Genomic DNA, 10,228 nt, shown 5'->3' with positions numbered 1-10,228 from the left:
CAAATATTATATATTAATATATAATATCAAATGTGTAATATATTATATACATATACACTAATGTATATTAATGTATATTCATATGGATAATATCTTTGCATATTATATATTATAATGTATATTATATATGTGATGTATATCATAATATATGACTATCACATACACACACACACACATATATATATATCACCCCTACTGACAGGAACATCACTTGAGGTAGTCAGGAGGGTCCTTCATAGAAATTAAAGTCTGCACTGTACCCATCCCATCCTGCAACATGGCAGTGGCATCAAGCTGACAAAATGTCTTAGGCGGGGCCAAACAGTGCGGCAGCGGTAAAACACAATAGGCTGCAAGGTACTCTCACACGGGAGGTTCCCAGTTCAAGTCCCAAAGATGACCTGAAGTACACTGAGTATAGGCTAGTCCATGACCCAGATTGGCTAAAGACTGGGGGTGGATCGTGGCACCGAGATCCCCCTGGGAGTGCTGTCTCGCTGCCCTTTTCTCTCTCACACAAGAAATAAATAAACTTTAAAAATGATATTTTGAAAAGAGAAATCTGTAAGAAACACTAGAGTCCATGGGCCTTGATCCACCTTCGCTTACTCATAAAGCAAATCGTGAACGGAGCCGGCTCCATGGCAGTGGTGGGGAAGGCAGCCGGACCCCATAGGGCAGATCATGTGGTTTAAATCCTGGACCTGACAGCTCGAAAAACATGCCAGCGGGCCAGCAGGTGGCATGGTGGTTAAGGGACTGGACTTTCACATGGCTGACCCTGGTTCGAGTCCTGGACCTGGCAGCTTGCCTCCTCTCTCTCTCTCCCTGTCTGTGTGTGTGTGTGTCCCTCTATCTCTCTGTCTCTCTCTGGTGAATGCATGTGCCCTATAGCAAATTTTTAAAATAAATTGATTAATTTAATCCATAATTCTTTTATTTAAAAAAAAAAAAAAACAAAAAAAACACGGCAGGGGCGTGTGCATGTGTGCCCAAAATCCTGAAAGGAGGAAGAAATGGAGGAGAAGGTATTTCCGTGTGACTTATTTCCAATCCTCTCCTCCCTATCTCTCTGTTTCTCTTTCTAGTTCTGGCAAGCCCATGCACCCTCTGGGGGGAAAAAAAATCATAAACATAGCTACATTGTTTTGTTTTGTTTTAAGAAGTGGAATTAAAATCTGGGCTGCCTTTGAGTGGTGGGGTTATAGGTGATTTTTTACAAATTCATTATACTTTCTTTTATTGGTAAAAAATGCCCACAAGGAGTATTATTTCTTATCATTAAAAAGTCTCATAAACTTTTCTTAAAAGTAAAGGTCCCACCATGTCTGGTTAGACCCTGATTTATACCCAGGGCTTCTCATCGATGGAGAATGTGGCCACAGGAAGTAGGTGATTGACGACAGAGATGTGTAACGTCTAAACGCACGGCATAAATGTGGAATTGTTAAAGCTTGAATTATTGGGTCCCACCCCGTGGAGCCCTTCGGAGTGGGCAGCCTGAAACAGCCGGCCCTTTGAACAGCCTTTGATCTGAAAGACTCCCGCATCTCCTTGGGAAACGATCACAATTACAACTTTGTGTGTAAATCCTTAATCTGAGAAGTATTACCCCCGGAGCAAGGCGACTGCTCCAGACAGGCCACTGTGAAGGGGACTGACCTTGCTGTGGGCTGCTCTGATGGACACGGTCCCACACATCATTGGTCTCCCCTTGGTCTAGAAGCCCTCCCAGGAAGGGGCTTCCCATGACACCCCATGCTGTAAGCATTTCTCCATTTTCCTTAAGAAACATGTTGGGGCCGGCAGGTGGCGTGTGGTTAAGGGCGCTGGACTCCCACATGGCTGACTGCTGTTCGAGTCCCGGACCTGGCAGCTTGCTTTCTCACTTTCCCTCTCTCACTCTGTCCCTCTCTGGTTAAATTAAAATAATAATAAAAAAAAAAAGTTAAGTAAAATAATTCTTTAAAAATAAAAAGGGAAAAGAAAAGAGAAAAGAAACAACGTCCCTGGGGCCAGCGAGGAGCAGAGTGGTTAAGGTGCTGGATGATCACATGGCAAACCACGGTTCGAGTCCCAGACCTGGCAACTTGAAAATCACGCTAGGTGTGTTTGTGTGTATGTGCCCAATATCCCAAGAATAGAATGGAGGATGCCTAAAATCCCAGGAGGAGAATGGAGAAGAGATTGTGGCATGGCCATCACCCCTGGGGAGTAATTTCTCACTTCCCCTCTCTCTCTCTCTCTCTCTCTCTCTCTCTCTGACTAGCATATGCACTTTATGGCAAAAAACTAAAAAACAAAAGAAAAGAAAAAGAAGGCACAGAAGACTTGGGGGAAAAAAAGAAAGTAAAGAAAAAAGAAACAGTGTCGCCCCACATAGACAGTAACCTTTGGACTCAGGAGAACAATTCTTACGGGTAACATTTGATGTCACAAGACAGACTTAAGGCCAAAAATGCAGTGAAATACACAAAGCAGGGGACAGAGGGAAGAAAAAGAAAAAAAAAAAAAAAAAAAAGAAACCTTGCAAAATGAACTTCTCCTGCAAGAAGAGAACCCACAGCTGGGAGCTTCTGATCTCAGGCCCTGGGGCGTGGCTCCAAGGCCAGGGTCCCTTAGGCACATCCATGGGGGTATCCACGCTGCTGTCTTCGAGGCCTTTTGTTCCTCTCACCTCCACGTGAGGCCCCCAGGAGCTGCTCCTGAGCTATCAGGCTCTCAGGCCTCAGCCTCCAACCCCTTCCCCAGTCCGTGCAGAAGCTGCGGCTCCTCTCTGTCCACAGAGGACCTGTGGGTCCTTTGGGGCCATCGGAATTCGGAGCTTCCAAATCTGTGTTCTCTGATTCTGGTGCCGCCTCCTCGCTCCTAGACCACACAAGACTGTTCGGATCATACTTTTTTTAAAAAAAAGAATTATTTTAATTTTACTTATCCATCCATTTATTTTAATCTGACCAGAGAGGAAAAGAGAGAGAGAGAGAGAAAGGAAAAGTGGGACAGCAAGCCGCCAGGTCTGAGAGACTTGAACCATGGTCGGCCATGGGGGAGTCCAGAGCCCCCAGCCACCATGCCACCCGCTGCCCCCAGACTGTAATTATTTTAAGAAATGTTGCCCAGGTGCACTTCACAGGAAAATACGAGTGCAAACTATACCAGGCTATGCAAATATGGCTGGCATGAGACAAAGTATAATCGATTCTTTTCTTCATTCTTTTTCTTTTTTTTTTTTTTTGAAGATTTTTTTGTTGCAGGGTATGTGCTCTTGCCAGAGAGAGGCAGAGAGAGAAAAAGTGAGAAATCACCCCCAAGGGGGGATGGCCACACCGCAATCCCTTCTCCTCCATTCTCCTCTTGGGATCTTGGGCATGCACACATACGCACCTGGCGTGAGTCCAAGCTGCCTGGTCCGGGACTTGAACCACTGTTAGCCACATGGGAGTCCAGCAACTGCTGGTCCCCTTCTGTCTATTTTTTTACAGGGTGGGGGGGAGTCTGACTTTGATCACCATGGGAAAGGAATTCATATTTTAATCCATTTCAGTCCACGAGATGAATTGCATGGAAAGATTCGTGGGAGCGGCCCCGCCACGGATTGACAGGGCACCTGCTATTTCCAGGACTGCCTCAAATCAAAGCCCGTGGACTCGCGATTGTCCACGGCCCGCGCATCCATGTGCGGCTCCTCTAGCCTTCCTGTCGTTACTGGCCTCATTAAGCACAGGACGGAGCCTCGTATGTCACAGCTCTGGCTGGCTCTGTTTACCTTCTCTCCCACAGCCAACCGCGCAGCACGAGCCTTGTAAACCGATTCTCTTAATGATCTCTGCAGTCGGGGAAGGTGTGGATCGATGATATGGAGAACTCGCGGGAGAGCCCCGCAGCAGCGTGCTGAGGGAGGGGACGCCAGGGCTCCCATTGGCACGGTTAGGAGGGAAGGTTGAATACCGTGGGCACTGCAGGTCCTGTGTGGACGCTGTCTGGGCACCCAGCGTTCAAATCCACCTGCCCATAATCCACCTGACCATATGTAACAGCCACTAGGGTACAGGGGAAAGGTCCTTTTTATTTATTTTTTATTTTTTTATTTATTTTTAAGAGAGAGAGAGAGAGAGATTTTCGAAGAAGAAGAAGAAGAAGAAGAAGGAGGAGAAGAAGAAGAAGAAGAAAAGGGACCAGCAGTTAGCATAATGGCTGTGTCACTGGTCTCACATGTAGTCAATTGCAGCCCGAGTCCCGGACCCGGTGGCTTAAACTCACGCCGGGCGCTTGTGCGTGCGTGCCCAAGATCCCGAGAGGAGAATGGAGGAGAAGGGATTGCGGCGTGGCCATCCCCCCTGGGGGGTGATTTCTCACTTTCCGTCTCTCTGTCTCTGTCTGTCTGGTGAGCGCACGCGCCCTATAACAAAAACCTCTCAAAAAAAAAAGTACAGGGCTTGGCTCATTATAGACACTCAAAAACAAAAAAAACTTTTTTTTCTTATCTACCCCCTAACCAGCTCTTCATCATAATGTTCATTTAAAAGGATATTTGTTATAAATTATTTGGCTACTAATGGTATATAACCAACCAGTTGCTTAAACTTATAGGAGCTTTCTAATTTTCTCCATTATAAAAAGTTTTCAGGTAGGGTGCATCTTGGGTTGGCTTCTCCTATCTGAGCTGAGGTCTCTTCTTTTTCCTTAACTTCATCCTCATGGTTGCAAGATAGCTGCATTAGCTCCAGGCATCACGTCTATATTCTAAGCAAGGGAAAGGTGGTAGAGATCTTTCATATGTATTTCTTTTCATAGAAAAAAAAAGGGGGGGTGTTCCTCAGACACACTGTAGGGTGATCTTTTGCTTACAATATACTGGCTTGCTCTATATCATACCGTCACCCCACATTAAGAAAGAGGACCAAATCGTGTCCTTCCTTATTTTTTTTTCAGTCTTAGCAGCAGAAAGGAAGGGAAGAGAGGACCGAGAATGGCTGTCAGGCCAGGCAACCTATGGTTTATCCCCAGAGGGTTGAAATTTTCCAGATTAGAACCACCTATGGGCAAGTGTTACATAGTGAAAATAATAATGAATATAGAAACAATAGCACCGACTCACAGCCAACTGTATCAATATGCAGTATCTGGCTACCATGTAGGGCTGTCTTTCCCTGTTATATCACAGATTCGCCAGCCTGGCTGTGCATTAGACTCCCCTGCCGACCTAGTTATAAAAACACCTGTTCACGGAACCAGTACATGTCATAATGGTTACGGCACTGAACTCCCACCGTAATCAACAATGGTTCAAGTCCCAGGTCCAGCGCCTTAAAACCCATAGGGAGTGCCTGTGCATGCATACTCAAAATCTCAGAGGAGAATGGAGGAGAAGGGATTGCAGAGTGGCCATGGGAGGGGGTCGACTTCTTACTTTGTCTCTCTGTCTCTCTCTGTCGCTCCAGGGAGTGCACATACCTTATGGCAAAAATCTCTCTATATATATAAAAAAAAAAATCAATTTCCTGTCCCTTCCTCAGCTGGAGGAAAGCCCCTCGGGTTGGGGTCTGACGAAGGACTCAGTGAAAGTCTAGAACCCCTAGGTTTGGAGCCCGCGGGGAGTATGTTCGTGGACCACCAGGGGGCGCAAGAGATCGTACAGCGAACGAGAGTCCCCGAGGTCAAGGACGGGAAGGAAGTCACCCAGCCTACCCTGCTGGCGGCTTTGCATGACTCCAGGGCCAGTCCCGAGACCGTAGAAGGCGTTCTGACCTCCGCAAACGCACCCATCTCCCAGTGGCGGGAGGCCTTCGGGCATCCTAGCCATTGACAATGCACTGTGCTCGTTCCGTTTTGGGCTACTTTGGTACAAGCAGCGAAACCTGCCCCCCGCCCCCCACGCGCTGGAGCATCAGCAGGGGCTCCAAATGGCAGCGGCGTCCCTCCGGCGTCACACAGAGAGCAGCCTGTCCCCTGAACTCCCGCAGCGTCCCTGCTCTTGGGCTGCAGCGTTTGTCCCCCGCAGCTGCAGCTCGGCGCGTTTGCAGCGCTGCGCGCTTGCAGTCAGGCAGGGCACCGAGGGCGTTCCTGCAGACGCTGTCTTCATTGACACCTGCCTCGTCGCCCATCCGAGGCAGCTAGTTGGCTAGGGCTGCCAGGAAGCTCTGCAGCCAGGCTCCGCGGCAGTTCTAGCCACCAGAGAGAGGCGCGGGGGTACTCAGCCTGGCTCCGAACACCAGGCTCGTGCTGATGCGCAGACAGCTCCAAACGCTTAGCGCGGATGTAAAGCCGCAAGTCAGCCTGAGAAGATCTAATAAGCACGTGCATGAATAAAGGGGAGGGGCAACAAGTGGCGTGGTGGGTAAGGCGCTTGACTCCCACGTGGGTCACTGTGGTTCAAGTCCCGGACCCAGTAGCTTGAAACTTAGGCCAGGCGCGTGCGTGCCCAAGATCCCAAGAGGAGAATGGAGGAGAAAGGATTGCGGCGCGGCCATCCCCACCTCCCAGGGTGATTTCTCGCTTTCTGTCTTCCCAGCGAGCTCATGTGCCTTATAGCAAAAATCTCTCAACAATAAAAATAAAAGGGAGGGGGACCAGTAGTTAGCGTAATGGCTATGTCACTGGACTCCCACGTAGTTGACCGCGGTTCGAGTCCCAGACCCGGCAGCTTAAACTCACGCTGGGCGTGTGTGCGTGCGTGCCCAAGATCCCGAGAGGAGAATGGAGGAGAGGGGATTGCGGCGTGGCCATCCCCCCTGGGGGTGGTTTCTCACTTTCTGTCTCTGTCTCTCTCTGTCTCTCTGGCAAGCACACGTGCCCTATAGCAAAAACCTCTCCAAAAAAATTTTTAAAATATGTGCTCGTGATAAAGACCTCCCAATGCCTCCTTCCCTTTCTCCCACCAAAAAGCCACTGTGACCAGGTCAGACGAGGACATTAGGAAGGAAGCCCACTGAGAATATAGATTGTGGGGTGTTCCAGGTCTTCAGTGCTGTGAGACTAATTGGACCCACTCAGCACCTTGCGAAAACCGAGATGAGAAATCGATGGCTGGCCGACAGATTAGGTGCCGGGATAAGTAACCATGACCTATTTTTGTTATCTCCTCACTTAGAATTAGGATCTCAAATGCTTTTACAACTGAACAAAACACACAATGAAAAGCCAATCGGGGGGCTGCCAATGGCATAATGGTAATGTCGCTGGACTCCCACATGGTCCATCACAGTGCGAGTCCTGGACTCCACAGCTTAAACTCACGCCGGGCGCATGTGCGTGCATACCCAAAATCCTGAGAAGAGAATAGAGAAGGGATTGCAGCATGGCCATCACTCATGGGAGGCAAAGGGGGGGGGGATTTTTTGTTCCCTGTCTCTGTTTCCCTCTCTCCGACGAGCATGCATGCCCTATAGCAAAAAATATCTCTCAAAAAAAAAAAAGAAAGAAAGAAAGAAAGAAAGAAAGAAAGAAAGAAAGAAAGAAAGAAAGAAAGAAAGAAAGAAAGAAAGAAAGAGAAAGAAAGAAAAGAAAAGCCAATCCAGCCCTGGATCCGACAAAGAGGTCAGAGTGATCATGCAGTCATGTGGCCAGTCTGCTATCCCCACAGCTGACGTCTTCCTACAGGTAGCCACGCCAGGGTGTGAGAAATCAGACCCAGGAGCAAAACCTTCAGTTCCACTGTGTCCACGACAGCTCTCCCTCTGCTGCAAGTGCCTGGAGCTATGCAGAGCAGCTGGGAAAGCACCCCTCCCACCTGGGGATTGTGCTCAAGCAAGGCACTTCTAACACGTGAGCAGAGCCTGCCCCCCAGAGGACAAAGCTGGGCATTGCTGTGTAAAACCTGCCTCTGCTGCAAAATTCTCATTGGAGCCTCCCGAAGAAGCTGTGGCCAAGAGTGAGCGACTAGCTTGTAGTATTCCCATTATTGCTCGTGAAATGTGCTGTTCAGATCATTTCCAACCGCCCAGCTCGGGAACCGCACTCTCCCTGAATGACGAAGCCACGAAGGCTCCTTATATGCCCTGTCTGTCACAAACAAAAACACCAGTAAACTACAAGCCATTAAAGAAATGAAGTGTCAGTTTTTGCATGCAATTATATAGCACATTTCTGCATGGGCAAATAGCCAACGCCTCAGAAAGAGTAACGACCCAGGGAAGATTAAAATCTTGTAGTGATGCTGCATAAGGATTTTTTTTTAAGCAATTATTTATTTAATTTAATTTTTTTTTCAGAGGTTTTTGCTATAAGGTGCATGCACTGGCCAGAAAGACAGAGAGAGAGACAGAGAGATAAAAAGCGAGAAATCACCCCCCAGGGGGGATGGCTACGCCACAATCCCTTCCCCTCCATTCTCCTCTCGGGATCTTGGGCACGCACGTACACATGCTGGGCATGAGTTTAAGCCACCGGGTCCAGGACTTGAACCATGGCCGACTACATAGGAGTCCGGTGACATAACCATTATGCCAACTGCTAGTCCCAAATGTTACTATTATTTTAAAATTTGTTATAGGGCACATGCACTCACCAGAGAGAGAAAAAGAGAGAGAAAGAGGAAGCAAGCCACTAGGTCTGGGACTCGAACCATGATCACCCATGTGGGAGTCCAACTCCCCAGTTGGCTACCTGCTGGCCCTAACATTGCATTAATCTCTGGATTGATAAAGCACATGGGGAACCTCAAAAAAAAAAAAAAAGGAGGGGGCAGAAGATGATGTGTAGTGGTTACATCGCTAGACTCCCTGTGGCCGGCCATGGTTCAAGAACTGAACCCAGCAGTTTCAAAATCACACAGGGCACATATACGTGCATGCCCATGATCCCAGGAGAATGGAGGAGAAAGGATTATGGTATGGCCATCCCCCTGGAGAAGGGGGGGGGGTGATTTCTCACTTCCCCTCTTATTGTCTCTGTCTGTCTCTCTCTGGAAAACACACAGGTACCCTATGGCAAAAACCTCTAAAAAAAAAAAAAAAGAAGCATTTGGGGGCTCAGATATCCTGTAGAAGCTGATAATACTATTCCACACGCTAGACGCAACTTGGATGTTATGTAGCTTCAAAAACAGGACAGAGAAACTCTATCTGATGGTTGCTACCCCACAATTTGTCTGCCTGTAGTCTCTGCTAGGGCCGTATTAACTCTGTCTCTACCTCGGTCTCGTAAAGAAGTCCAGATCGCGTTACCCCTATTGGATACCCAAGTTCGATGGCTCCCCTCCATCTGGATAATGAATATCTAAAGTCTGGAACATAGGGAGACAGGCGTTCTTGGTTACAAGTCCTTAAATCCACCGCTCAGCTGAGAAATACGAGGGCTTGGTTGAAATGTGTTCAGTCTCAGCGTCTGCAGTTCTGCAGGAAGAGGGAAACTTTCCATAGGAGCGGGGCTGCATCAAAGCAACCCGTAATTAGGTACAAATTTGGCTCCTGGTTCAGCAATTTATACAGATAAGCTGGGCTGACCTACAGGAACCCCAGGGTGATTATTTCACATTTGTGGTCGCAGAGTGACCTCTAGTGGTGAATGTGAAGAATTTCTTTATCTCTTTTCTGCTTTTTTTGGGGGGGCAGAGTGACCTCTAGTGGTGAATGTGAAGAATTTCTTTATCTCTTTTCTGCTTTTTTTTGGGGGGGGGTGGTGGTTGTTCATTTGGGGTTTGGGGTTTGTTTTTTGTTGTTTTGTTCGTTTGTTTGTTTGAGAGATTTTTGCTATAAGGTATGTGCGCTCACCAGAGAGACAGAAAGCAAGAAATAACCTCCTGGGGAGATGGCCATGCAGCAATCCCTTCTCTTCCATTCTCCTCTCGGGATCTTGGACACACCTGCACATGTACTAGGTGTGTTTCAAACCTCTGAGCCCGGGACTCAAACTGCGGTCAACTACATAAGAGTTCAGCGACGTAATCATTACACCATCTGCTGGTCCCCTGTTCTGTTCTTAAAAAAAAAAAAAAAAAAAAAAACACAACAAAATTTAAGTGGTTTTTTTTTGCTTTTTGCTCTTTGCTCAATTAATATCTCTTGTTCTAAACTTATTACTCCAAGTGCGAGCCACTGATTGCCCTTGGGAAAACTTGGAGCATCCCTGAGACGTCTACATGAAGTCCCACAACGCAGATACAACCTTTCTGTTTGAAAATGCTCTAGACCTTCCGTCATGGAAATTCCAAAAAGTTCACACCATTAAGATAAGAACTACATTTTTCTTTCCTTTTCATTATGTGTCGAGGATGTTTGAATTTTTTTTT

At 47.5% G+C, this 10,228-nt stretch overlaps 1 pseudogene; it reads left to right on the top strand.

The window, feature by feature from the left end:
- The window catches only part of LOC102474757 (60S ribosomal protein L12 pseudogene), an 89,044-nt pseudogene extending 85,149 nt beyond the window's left edge, over nt 1-3,895 (top strand).
- Nucleotides 3,896-10,228: the final 6,333 nt, after the last annotated feature.

Source organism: Tupaia chinensis, unplaced genomic scaffold, assembly GCF_000334495.1.
Source record: "Tupaia chinensis unplaced genomic scaffold, TupChi_1.0 Scaffold138490_1, whole genome shotgun sequence".
Classification (NCBI taxonomy): Eukaryota; Metazoa; Chordata; class Mammalia; order Scandentia; family Tupaiidae; genus Tupaia; species Tupaia belangeri.
This window is presented reverse-complemented; position numbering and strand designations above follow the sequence as displayed.